This window comes from Coenobita brevimanus, chromosome 5, assembly GCF_032717465.1.
Source record: "Coenobita brevimanus isolate Jiangsu-jjx chromosome 5, ASM3271746v2, whole genome shotgun sequence".
Classification (NCBI taxonomy): domain Eukaryota; kingdom Metazoa; phylum Arthropoda; class Malacostraca; order Decapoda; family Coenobitidae; genus Coenobita; species Coenobita brevimanus.
Window position 1 is genome coordinate 36195472 of NC_136958.1, and position 12641 is coordinate 36208112.

A 12641-nucleotide genomic window follows, 5' to 3' on the forward strand; every position below is an offset into this window, starting at 1 on the left:
TGGAACCTTGGGGGATGAAGTGCGTGAAAGGGTACAGCAGGGAAGGAAGGTTGTTGGTTCACTGAAAGCAGTGATGAGAAATAGGGAGGTGAGCATGGAAGTTAAGAAGTCACTGCATGATAGTATTGTGATCCCTACCCTGATGTATGGAAGCGAGGCATGGACCTTGCAAGAGGGGAACAAGTCAAGAGTGAGAGCAGTGGAAATGAGCTACTTGAGAGGAGCATGTGGAGTGACATGGAGGGACAGGTTGACGAATGAAGAAGTGAAAGAACGTTGTGGGGTGGATGTGGATGTGATTGAGAAGATTAGGAGAAATACACTGAGGTGGTTTGGGCATGTGGAGAGAATGGAGAATGAAAGACTGACTAAGAGGGTGTATGTACAGTAGGTGAGGTGGAGGGAGGGAGAGGGAGGGATAGACTGAGGATGAGGTGGAGGGATGGAGTTGAGAGGTATATGAGGGAGGGGGGAGTGAGTTGGGGGGAGGGTAGTCAAATGGTGGGTGACAGAGCGACTTGGAGGCATTTTGTCTGCAGCCACCCTTAGTGGGATTAGGGCGTCGGGCTATAGATAGATAGATAGTAAACCATCATCTTCATTCGTGTTTATACTATAAGAAAAGCTAATAAAAACACACAAAACTGATATAAAAGTACAGACATGCAGTGAGAATAAAGCTGTTCAGAAGTAAAAAGTACCTTCATATAACTTCCCAATATCATAGTGCAAAATTTTGCCTGCCTGTGGAAGAGCTAAGCATATGTCTATATGCAGAATTACATGAGCTTTGCCATGGTGTTTTTGGAATTTTGATATGACCATTGGTACAGTAATCCCAGTAAGACCTGGATGCCCAAATCCTGGACACCCCAAGTCCCGGACATTTTGGGCTCAGGTCCTCGGACACCAAAAATGGCCAAAAAACGTATTAAAAAAAAAAAATGTTTTCATTCCTACCTTAGATTTGCCTTGTGGTGATGAACAGCTGTGTGTTGGCGCATAGTTCCTCCGACGTCCGTTAGAGCGCCCCTGCATCCTCCCCATTTCCCACCTACCTACCTTCGTGACTGCATGCTAGTTGTTATGGCTGCCCACGTGCTCGCTTTTGTGGTGGTGCCTTACCTGCTGTTCCTCTGCTGCCTCTTACGCGTGTGTGTGATGATGGCCCTGCCTCCCGAGAAGAGGAAACAAATGGTTCTGACTCTGGAGAAGAAGAGGATGATATTGGAGAAGGTGGACGCGGGATGGTCGACTTCCCGCATCCTCCGTGACTTCAACCAGGCCCGCTCTATCTTGTTTGATATAAAGAAATCCCAGGACAGACTCACCCAGTACATGGCAGACTTTGCATTGAAGACCAAAGTCAATGTGCAGAGGAAGATTATGTACCCTCCCAGGTTTGCAGAAATCGACCGCTCCACGCCGATTTGGTATCGTCAACAACGTGCTGCTGGTGTGCTGGTGTGTGGTATGGAACTGAAGGCTGCTGCAGAGAAGTTTGCAAGGTTACATGACTCCCCCAGACATCAAGGCATCTGAAGGGTGGCTTTTTCCTTTAAAATATGACATGGACTTACCAACCGTAAGGCCCATGGCAAAGCTTTGGATGCCAATGAGGATGGGGTAGAAGAGTTTCAGCAGAAGGTGAAGGGCTTGATCAACAGGGAGGGCCTCACTCTCGGTCAGCTCTACAACACTGATGATATTGGTCTCTTCTATCGCTCGCTGCCCATGAACACCCTAGCAGAGGAGATGGAGAAGCGTGTACTTGGAAGCAAGCTCTCCAAGTAATGGATATCTACTTTGTGTTGTGCCAGTGATAACGGCATGCACCAGCTCAAGCCCGTTATTGTTGGCCTTGCAAAGCAGCGTCAGATCCTTCGTGGGTTGATAGATGTCCTTCCTGTCGTTTGGTACCATTCTGTGAAGGCTTGATTCACAGCCAAAATCTTCAAAGACTGGTTTCACCAGCACTTTGTCAAGGAGGTCATCCATTATCAGACAAACACACTGGGAATCCCACGCAACCAGGTAAAGGCTATCCTTCTGGACAATGCACCTGCGCATTCGTCTGACAAGGAGTTGGTGGCTGAGAATGGCCGCATTAGGTGCTTGTTCTTGCCACCTAATATGACTGCTCTCATCCAACCAATGGACCAAGGTGATCATGGCAACGAAGAGGCTGTATCGTCAGAAGTTCCTGGACAAGGTGGTGGTTGTTCTCTAGGATGAAGACAAGCACAGGGAGGGATGGGACAAAACCTTTGTCGCTGCATCCTCGAGTCAGCCATCTACAGTACAACTGGGCCAGTGCATGGAGGGAAGTCCCTGTCTAGACTCTGGAAAGTTGTTGGTCTCGTCTGCTTCTCGGAGCCTATGTGGTGCACGACTTTCTAGGTTTTGACGCGGATGACTTCCATGCTCGTCTTCATGCGGCTAGTGACGAGGTGGATGTGGACAAAGGGCATGGTTGAGGGCGATCCTGGGTATCAGATCATATCTAATACTGGGATCGCATCTTCAGTTGCAGGTACAAGTACCCAGCTGAATGATTCCGACGAGGAGAGTGAGGATGATGTGGAGTCCTCTCAGTGTGCACTACTCCAGCCATCCCTAAGCTGAGCACACTTTGGGAGCACGTCAAGTTCTTTCTGGACTACCTTGAACACCTGGACTGCGACAGAGAGATGGGGCCCCTGGGACTTGTGGAGGAAGTGAGCGCTTTTAGGCAGCGCATCATCTCTCGCCAGAATCGCCGTTCCTTACGTCAATCAACCATTATCACCTTTTTCAGGCCCGTGACCCCTGCTGTACCCATCCCTGGCTCCACACCACTACTTCACCAAGACCTGCCTTCTGTCTCCGAGCCACAGCCCAGCACATTGGCCACAGTGGAGTCTCCACTGGATGTGAGTTTGCTGCTATCTTCAGAGTCGTCTGCAGTGGGTAGTGCATCACCATGTCCCAGCGACGTGCCCCTCTGGAACACCTACTTTATAGCTCTGACAGTCAATAAACAGAAAAAACTCGCCACTAGACCACATGGGAGTTTACAGTGTTATGCAGTGTTAAGAACAGAATGGAAAAAGAAGTGTATGGTAATCATTGGGGCATTTGTCTTCTTAGTATAATAGGAAAAGTGTATGGTAGGATACTTATTGACAGAGTTAGGGAAAGAACAGAGGAATTAGTTGGAGAAGAACAGGGAGGCTTTAGGAAGGGAAGAGGTTGTGTAGATCAGATATTCATTCTTAGATCTTTAGTGGAGAAGTTTCTAGAGAAGGGAAAGAGGTTGTATAAGGCTTTTATGGATTTGGAGAAAGCATATGACAGGGTGGATAGACAAGGATTGTGGAAAGTATTAAGAATATATGGAGTTGATGGGAAGTTGTTGAATGCTGTGAAGAGTATTTATGATGGTGCTAAGGCTGCAGTGTGTGTGGATGGTGAACTGAGTGAATTTTTCTAACTGAGTGAATTTTTCTCTTTGAAGGTTGGGTTGAAACAGGGATGTGTCATGTCTCCATAGTTGTTCAATCTGTACATGGTAGGGTAGTGGATGTTGGAGTGGCCCTGGTGAGAGAGGGTAATGTTTGGAAACTCCCTGTACTTTTGTTTTCAGATGATACTGTGTTATTGAATGAAGACGAAGGGGAGCTGCAGGGCTTGGTGGATGAGTTTGGGAGAGTGTGTAAGAAATGGAATCTAAAGGTGAATGTAGGGAAGAGTAAAGTGATGGTCTTTGAGAGAGGTGAAGTCAGTGAATGTACAGCGAGGTTGGATGGTGAGGAATTGGAAAATGTGAGTATGTTTAAGTACTTGGGTAGTGTGATGAGTAAGGATGGAGGTTTGGAGGGTGAAGTGCTTGAAAGGGTACAGCAGGGAAGAAAGGTTGCTGGTTCCTTGAAAGCAGTGATAAGAAGCAGGGAAGTGAGCATGGAAGTGAAAAAGTTACTACATGACAGGATTGTGATACCAGCTCTAACATATGGAAGTGAAGCTTGGACATTGTTGGAAGGACACAAGTCAAGAGTGAGAGCAATGGAAATGAGTTATTTAAGAGGAGCCTGTGGAGTCACATGGAGAGACAGGCTGACAAATGAGGATATAAAGGAGCATTGTGGTGTGGATGTGGATGTGATAGGAAGCATTAGGAGGAATACACTGAGATGGTTTGGCCATGTGGAGAGGATGGAGGGTGAAAGACTGACGAAGAGAGTGTATGTGAGTGAGGTGGAGGGGGGGAGAGGGAGGGGGAGGCCGAGGATGAGACGGAGGGATGGGGTGGAGAGGTATATGAGAGAGGGGGGTGTGGGTTGGGAGCAGGGCAGTGAAATGGTGAGGGACAGGGTGACGTGGAGGTGATTTGTTTGTGGCCACCTCAAACGGGATTGAGGCGTCTGGCAGTAGATAGATAGATAGAAGAACAGAATGTGTAGTATTAATAAATTAGAATTGAGAGTGCAAAGCATTAATTGCAGACTGAAACACTGGTGTGTTGAAACTGGCATGGCGCAAGTGAGAAAAGAATGTGCAGTGTCAAGAAATTAGAATTCAGAGTGGGAAGGATTAAGTGCAGAGTGCAACACTGGTGTGTTTCAAGTGCAGCACATTAAGAACAGAATGTACAGTGTTAAGAGATAGAAGTCAGCATGCCAAGGATTAAGTGCAGAGTGCAACTCTGGCGTGTTTCAACTGCAGTGCAAGTAAGAACAAAATGTGCAGTGTTAAGAAATTAGAATTCAGAGTGCAAAGGATTAAGTGCAGTGCAGCACTGGATTACTGTACTGTATGTTTTTCAAGTGCACCTTCACCATTGTCATAGCCAGAGACGAGGCAGGTTAATCTTTGCTACGGCCATGGATGTGTCGTAAGTACCCTGTACACTGCTAAATATTTTCCATACTCACTTCTAATTTCTCATTCTCTGGTTCCTTTCCATTTATTTCATGGTTTCTGTCCCATATTTGTTTGCATAGGGTCTTAAATAGGTGCTGTGCATGTCCGGTAGGGAGTTATTTAGGTGGCTTTCAAAGTTAGGTTGAGTTGGGGTCTGTAAATACCTGTCCAGGGGCATTTTTCCCAAGTCCCGGATAAAACCAAGTCCCAGACATGCCTTTGGCTCTATTACGTTGGATCTTGGAGGGATTACTGTATTCAAATACATTGCCAAAAACTTTAAAAACTCACTGGTGGATGGTAGTTGGCACGATGGTGAGGTAGGACTGAGGAACAGGGATGGGAGGGAGATAAGGCTGGGTCCTGGCAGTGGGGAGCATGGAAGGGGATGGAGGAGGGGGGAGAACCAAGGCTGGCCGGAGGACTTTCATCATTCGGTGAGGAGGTAGACGGGTGTTTCCAGTTAGCTTGTGGGTTGTGATCGGTATTACTTGCGTGCTGGCAGTATGTTATGAGTGATTCTGATGGCCTGACAGCTTTTACCATTTAGTAGGGACCTGGACAGCCATTTTAGCCCAGCTTCTGGGTTATGCTGTATTACTCGTGCATGAACAGAGAGGCTAGCAAGCCACCCAATGGACTTTTTTTTTACTTCGTAGGCCGGCCGGCCACCGATGCCGGAACTGTTATGTCTGGTTACGTTTTCGTTTTCGTTTTTAAAAGCTCCAACATGCTTGCATGTGTCGGCCTTGATCACCTAATGGCGGCTCTCCACGCTGCACGATCCATTGCAGCCTCCCTGTTCAGTCCCTTAACTCTAAGGTCACAATGACCTCGTCCCATGTCTTTCTCGGTCTACCCCTCATAACCCCACCCCCAATATTAACACTTCTCACCTTCCTCACCCAATTATCATCCCCCATTCTCTCCACATGTCCAAACCACCTCAATCTACCTCTCCTCATCACAGCACCAATACACTCCAGTCCCATCCTACCTCTCAACTCTTCCATTGTAAACCCAGCCCCTCCAGGCCTTGGACGCAGGGACGCACTGCGCATCCACCTAATCATTCTCATTTCTGTACGTCTGAGCCGGCCAATATCTTCCTCCTTCACTGCCCAGGTCTCATTGCCATACAGCATTACACTCCTAACACATGCTGCATACAAAGACCCCTTAGCACGTAGGGAGAGCCCTCTCAATGTCAGGAGAGGCAAGAGCTCCCGGAACTTCTTCCAACCACTTCTCACCCTAGCCACAGAGCTACCTCCAGCCCCACCTCCAGCACACAACATGTCTCCCAAATAACAAAACTCTTCCACACACTCAAGAGATTCACCAGCAAGTTCAGTCCTTTCACATCTGACAATCTCCACCTGCTCACCCTGGCACACCGTACACATAAAATCAGCATTATCTCGCAGTCTACCTCTGATATCACTACATCTCTTATGCACCCATTTATCACACACACCGCACAAGGTGGAATTACTTCCCACGCCCTTGTGGCAAACTGCACATGGCCACTCTCCCTCGTCTTTGACAATACCGCCACCAACCCTAGATATCATCACTTTTGTTTTATCTGCATTTACCCTTAAACCCTTTTGCCCCATACCATCTCTCCACTTCCTAAACCTTTCCTCCACCTCCCTTTCATTCTCTGCAATCATCACCAAATCATCACCATACAACAACTCCCACAGGAGTCCATTTCTAAAGTCACGTGAAAGGGCTTCAAGTACCATGATAAAACAACATGGGACTCAAGACTGACCCCTGATGCACACCAACATTCACGGAAAACTCATCACTCAAATCTCCATTCACTCTTACCTGGGTGTGAGCACCTACATACAAGGCCATTACCACCCTAACCAGCCACTCCTCCAAGCCAAGCTTTCTCATTGCCCACTTCACCACCTCTCTAGGGACTCTGTCAAAGGCCTTTTCCAAATCAACAAAAACAAAGTAAAGATCCCTTCTCCTACCAATATATTTTTCCTGAAGTTGTCGAACTATGAATATGGCATCAGTGGTCTCCCTACCTGGCATGAACCCAAACTGCATCTCATCAGTATTCACTCTTTCTCTAATCATACCTTCTAAAACTCTCTCCATTACCTTCATTATCTGATCTAAAAGCTTTATACCTCTATAATTTCCTCTTTCCAGGGCGTCATCCTTCCCATTATACACATTTACAGTTACACTCTTCAGCCAGTCATCTGGGACAACACACTCATAAATAATCCTGTTTATCAGGTCAGTGACTAAACTCACCCCTATATCACTTGAGGCCTTCAACATTTCGTCAGTCAACCCAGACACTCCTGCTGCCTTCCCCACCCTCATCCTGCCTATTGCCTCACTCACAGTAGCAGTGTCAATCAAAGGCCAAGGGTCGGACACTGGATCTGCTGGCTCCAAACCTTCCCTGTCCCAGTCAAACTCCTCATTCATCAACCAGTTATAATGCTCTCTCCATGCATCTTTAATATCCTCACTGTTCACCACTACTCTTCCTTCATCATTCTTCACACACTGCTCACCAATGATATCCCGATTATCCCTCTTCACCTGACCTGCCACCCTAAATATATTTTTCCTTTCCCCATGATTTAGGTTATCAAGTAATTGTCTCTGTGACTCAGACTTTGCCCTGTATACCTCTCTTCTAGCCCTACGCTTGGCAGCCAAATATTCCTCTTTGCTACCACCCTTCTTCCATTCTCAGAAAAGCCTTCTTTTCTCCTTAATTGCAGCCTCTACACCCTCATCCCACCACCAAGTTACTTTATGTCTTGGTGGTCCTCTTGTCCAGCCGCATGTTACATCAGTAACTCTCAAGAAATTGTTCTTGAGGGCTCTGTACTGTTCATTAACGCCTCTGTCTACAGCTCCCTGTTCAGCCACCACTCTCCTCAACTCGCTATAGAAGGCATCCCTTACTACTTGGTTTTTCAGCTTCCATATTTTCCTCCTAGGTACATAAGTCCTCTTTTTCATCACTTGTTCTTTGAGCACCATATCACAAATCAATAGTTTGTGCTGCTGCACACACTCCTCACTTCCTATAACTTTAACATCCCTCACTAACCTCCTATCGGCCCTCCTAACCAGAAAATAATCTATCTGACTGCTATTTCCCCCAGACTCATAAGTAATTAACCTACTGTCTCTTTTCCTAAAATATGTGTTGCACACAATCATGTCCGTTGCCTCCCCAAACTCGAGTATCCTTTTCCCTTCTGCATTCCTTAGACCATACGCACATCTCCCATGCACTCCTTCATAACCTTGTGCCGCTTCACCTACGTGACCATTTAAGTCCCCTCCCAAAATCACTATCTCATCATCCCGCATACCACCCACTACACATATTAAATCATCCCAAAATCTATCTTTCTCTGATTCATCCAATCCTGCCTGTGGAGCATATGCCGATATAATTGCAGCTATCTTTCTTCCTAACAGAATTTTCACTACCAATATCCTATTGCTTACTCTCAAAACATTCATAACATATTCCACCCATTTCTCCGCAACCATCACACCAACACCTCCATATCTGTCTGTTCCCCCCTGCCAAAACAACTTATAGCAACAGTCCTTCCCAACAATCTTTCTGGCTGATCCACCCCTGTACCGGACTTCCTGCAAACACGCCACATCCACTCACCTCCTACTGAATGCCTCAACGACTTCCCCTGCTCTTTCCCTCAAACTTCCCACATTCCATGAACCCACCCTCATCCCCATGGGTGATTTACCGTCCTCAGGAATACAAGCATGGGCGATTGTATGTGTGTATGCTCCAACAGAGGATCGAGTGGCAAGAGTGAAAGATGAGTTTTGGGCGCGAGTAGAAGCATGTATGGACAAGTTTGAGAGGAGCGAGAGAGTGCTGTTGATTGGAGACATGAATGGCAAAGTTGGGAATGTACGAGTGGATGGAGTTGTTGGTCAGTGGGGTGTGTCAGCTGAAGTAGATGGGAATGGTAGTGCTTTGGTGGACATCTGTACTTGTAAGGGGTTGGCAATAGCCAACACCTACTTTCGTCATAAGATGATCCACCGGTATACATGGAGAGTAATGAGGAGGATGGATGGTGAACTTGTTGAACGAAAGGCAATGATAGACTACGTGTGTGTGAATGAGCGAATGAGAAGACAAGTGTTGGATGCAAGAGTGTGGAGAGGGTGGGGGAATGGAGTCTCGGACCATCACTTAGTGATGGCCAAGGTAGAGCTGCAAAGAAAGTGGTTGAGGAGACGAAGGGGAAGACAGGAGGAAGCAACTCGTGTGAGAAGAATGGAGAAATTGCAAGATAGTGTGAAAATGACAGAGTATAAGAGCATAGTGGAAGATAGATTGGGAAGGTATGAGCTAGAGCAGATGGAAGGGATGGAAGACGTATGTAAGATATTCACGGAAGAGATAAGCGCAGCATGTGAGGCGGTTTGTGGAGTGAGGAGGAGATGCAAGGGTGTGCAAGGGACGGCATGGTGGAATGATGAGGTGAAACGAGCTGTGGAACAAAAGAAGAAGGCATGTGGTGAATGGTTGGTGAGTAGAGGTAGGGGAGAAGATGAGAGAGAGAAGAGAGAGGTATATTTGAGCAGGAGAAGGGAGGTTAAGAGACTGGTGAAGGAGAGTAAGAAGAAAGTGGATGAAGAGTTTGGGAGGAATCTGAGTGTGAAATGGAGGGAGAGTAAGAAATTGTTTTGGAAGGAGGTAAAGAAAGTAAGGCAGTGTGAAAGGGGAAATAATAGGGGAGTGAAAAATAGGAATAATAGATTGTTGGTGGAGAAGAGAGAGAAATTAAGGAGATGGAAGGAGCACTTTGAGGATTTGTTGAATGTAGAGAGTGAGAGCAGTGTGAGTATAAGTGGTTGGGGAATGGCTGGGAGAAGAAGAGATGAGAGGAGGGAGGAAGAGATCAGTAGAGCAGAAGTAGTGGAAGCGATGAAGAAGATTAAGCTGGGAAAGGCCCCAGAAATTGATGGAGTGTGTGGTGAAATGCTTAGGTATGGGGGTGAGATTGTTGTGGAGTGGATATGGAAGTTGTGTAGATTGGCTTGGGAAGAGGGAAGGGTTCCAGAGGACTGGAAATCAGGTATAATTGTTCCTCTGTACCAAGGAAAAGGGGAAAGAGAAGTATGTGGTAACCATAGGGGTATTTGCCTTCTTAGTGTGACTGGTAAAATATATGGTAGAATACTCATTGATAGGGTTAGGCATATGACAGAGGAGCTAGTTGGAGAAGAACAAGGGGGATTTAGGAAGGGAAAAGGGTGTGTAGATCAGATATTTGTTCTGAGATGTTTAGTGGAGAAGTATCTAGAGAAGGGAAGGAAAGTGTATGCTGCCTTCATGGACTTGGAGAAAGCTTATGACAGAATAGATAGGCAAGGTATGTGGAAGGTATTAAGAATATATGAAGTGGAGGGGAAATTGTTGAGTGCTGTGAAGAGTATGTACGAGGGAGCTAGGGCTACGGTGCGAGTGGATGGTGAGCTGAGTGAGTTCTTTGATCTCAATGTGGGACTGAAACAGGGGTGTGTGATGTCTCCATGGCTGTTTAATATATATATGGATGGGGTTGTAAAGGAGGTTCAAGGTAGGGCAGTGGATGTGGGGTTGGCCCTAATGAATGAGGGTGAGATTTGGAAGCTTCCGGTGTTGCTGTTTGCTGATGATGCAGTATTGTTGAGTGAAGATGAATGGGAGTTGCAAGGTTTGGTGAATGAATTTGGGACAGTGTGTAGGAGGAGGAGGCTGAAAGTTAATGTAAACAAAAGTAAAGTTATGGTGTTTGAGAGGAATGAAGTCACAGAGTGTGCAATGAGGTTGGATGGTGAGGATATGGAGAATGTGAGTGCATTCAAGTACTTGGGTAGTGTGATGAGTAAGGATGGAACTTTGGGGGATGAAGTACGTGAGAGGGTACAGCAGGGAAGGAAGGTTGTTGGTACACTGAAAGCAATGATGAGAAATAGGGAGGTGAGTATGAAAGTTAAGAAGTCACTGCATGATGGTTTTGTGATCCCTACCCTGACGTATGGAAGTGAGGCGTGGACCTTGCAAGAGGGGAACGAGTCAAGAGTGAGAGCAGTGGAAATGAGTTACTTGAGAGGAGCATGTGGAGTGACGTGGAGGGACAGGTTGACGAATGAAGAAGTGAAGGAACGTTGTGGGGTAGATGTGGATGTGGTTGAGAAGATTAGGAGAAATACACTGAGGTGGTTTGGACATGTGGAGAGAATGGAGAATGAAAGACTGACTAAGAGGGTGTATGTAGGTGAGGTGGAGGGACGGAGAGGGAGGGGTAGACCGAGGATGAGGTGGAGGGATGGAGTTGAGAGGTATATGAGGGAGGGGAGGGTGAGTTGGGGGGAGGGTAGTCAAATGGTGGGTGACAGAGAGACTTGGAGGCGTTTTGTCTGCGGCCACTCTTTGTGGGGTTAGGGCGTCGGGCTATAGATAGATAGATAGGCTTGCTTTGAAACTTATTTTGTTTTGTCATCTTCAGTATTAATAAAGGGGGACAGACACAGCACAGGTCCCACTCACTGCACAGTCCCAGGTCCAGGCAATGGATCTGGGACTCCTAGCCCACCAGCTTACCAGTGGCTGTGGTAGTGGCCTCGGGGCACCCTGCCAGGACAGCTGCAGGGACACCCTCCAAGCGCGTCTTTGCACTGCAACTATCCCGCCATTATACACCCGCTGATAGGGCAGCCTCCTGGGGCACTTCTCCCAGGTTCGGGCCCCTCTCTATTGGGCGGAAGCGGCAGCCTGGGAACCGCAGTGCCCTGTACTCTCTAGCACAGGCCCGAGCCCCATCTCGCCCTGGACCCACGATCTATGCTGGCGGAACCCCCGCCACGCCTCCCCCCAGAAGTCCGCCACTAGGTAGCGGGGCCAAAGTTTTCTGGCCGCATGCCCTTGCTGGCGCCAACCCCTGTAACGTAGTGGGATACGTTGTGTGAAATGTAAAGTGCATGTAGTGTAGTGCATAGATAGTTAGAGGAAATGTTTGGGAGAGTATGCTGGTCTACTCTCCATGTTACTGTTACACTGAAAAGGTCAGCAAAGGGGGATTGTTAGATAGCTAGTGAAACAGGAGCTCCAACTCTCCCTATCACCAGCATTCCCATTCCCCTCGGGAGTACTACCCTGTTTGGCCCGAGCTACGGCCTCCTCCTAACTGGTTACAGACAAATAAATCCGGATACGGACCTAATAGAGCCAAGGCCTAATGTCCACATATGGAGCATGACCGAATACAGAGCGTTCGGATAATGGAGGGATTACTTTTAATAAAAAGAATCTTTCTGAAAACCATTAAAGGTTCAGAATAATAAGTGGGGGAGTGGGAAAGGGGAGGATAAAACTGAAAGCTAAAAGCAGTTAGCTGAGAGTGTGGTATACCATGTACTGATGGTGTTTAAGTGTGGTGGTTGTTTAGGTTTATGTAAAATAGTGTACTTACACACACTGTTGACATCAGAATGATCTGCCTGCAGCGATTAATTCTTACATTTTTTAGTTATAACATTTACAGTCACTCTTCTCACTGTAGTTTAAATAAAGAAGTGGTTTACTGTATGTAATTTAAAAAAAAATAAAGAAATACATGGGGGCAGTAAGAGGACAGTAACTTTGAGACAAAGGGATGAATGACATTTGGCAACTTCGTTTAAGCTCAGCATCTTCAGTGAAAAATTCC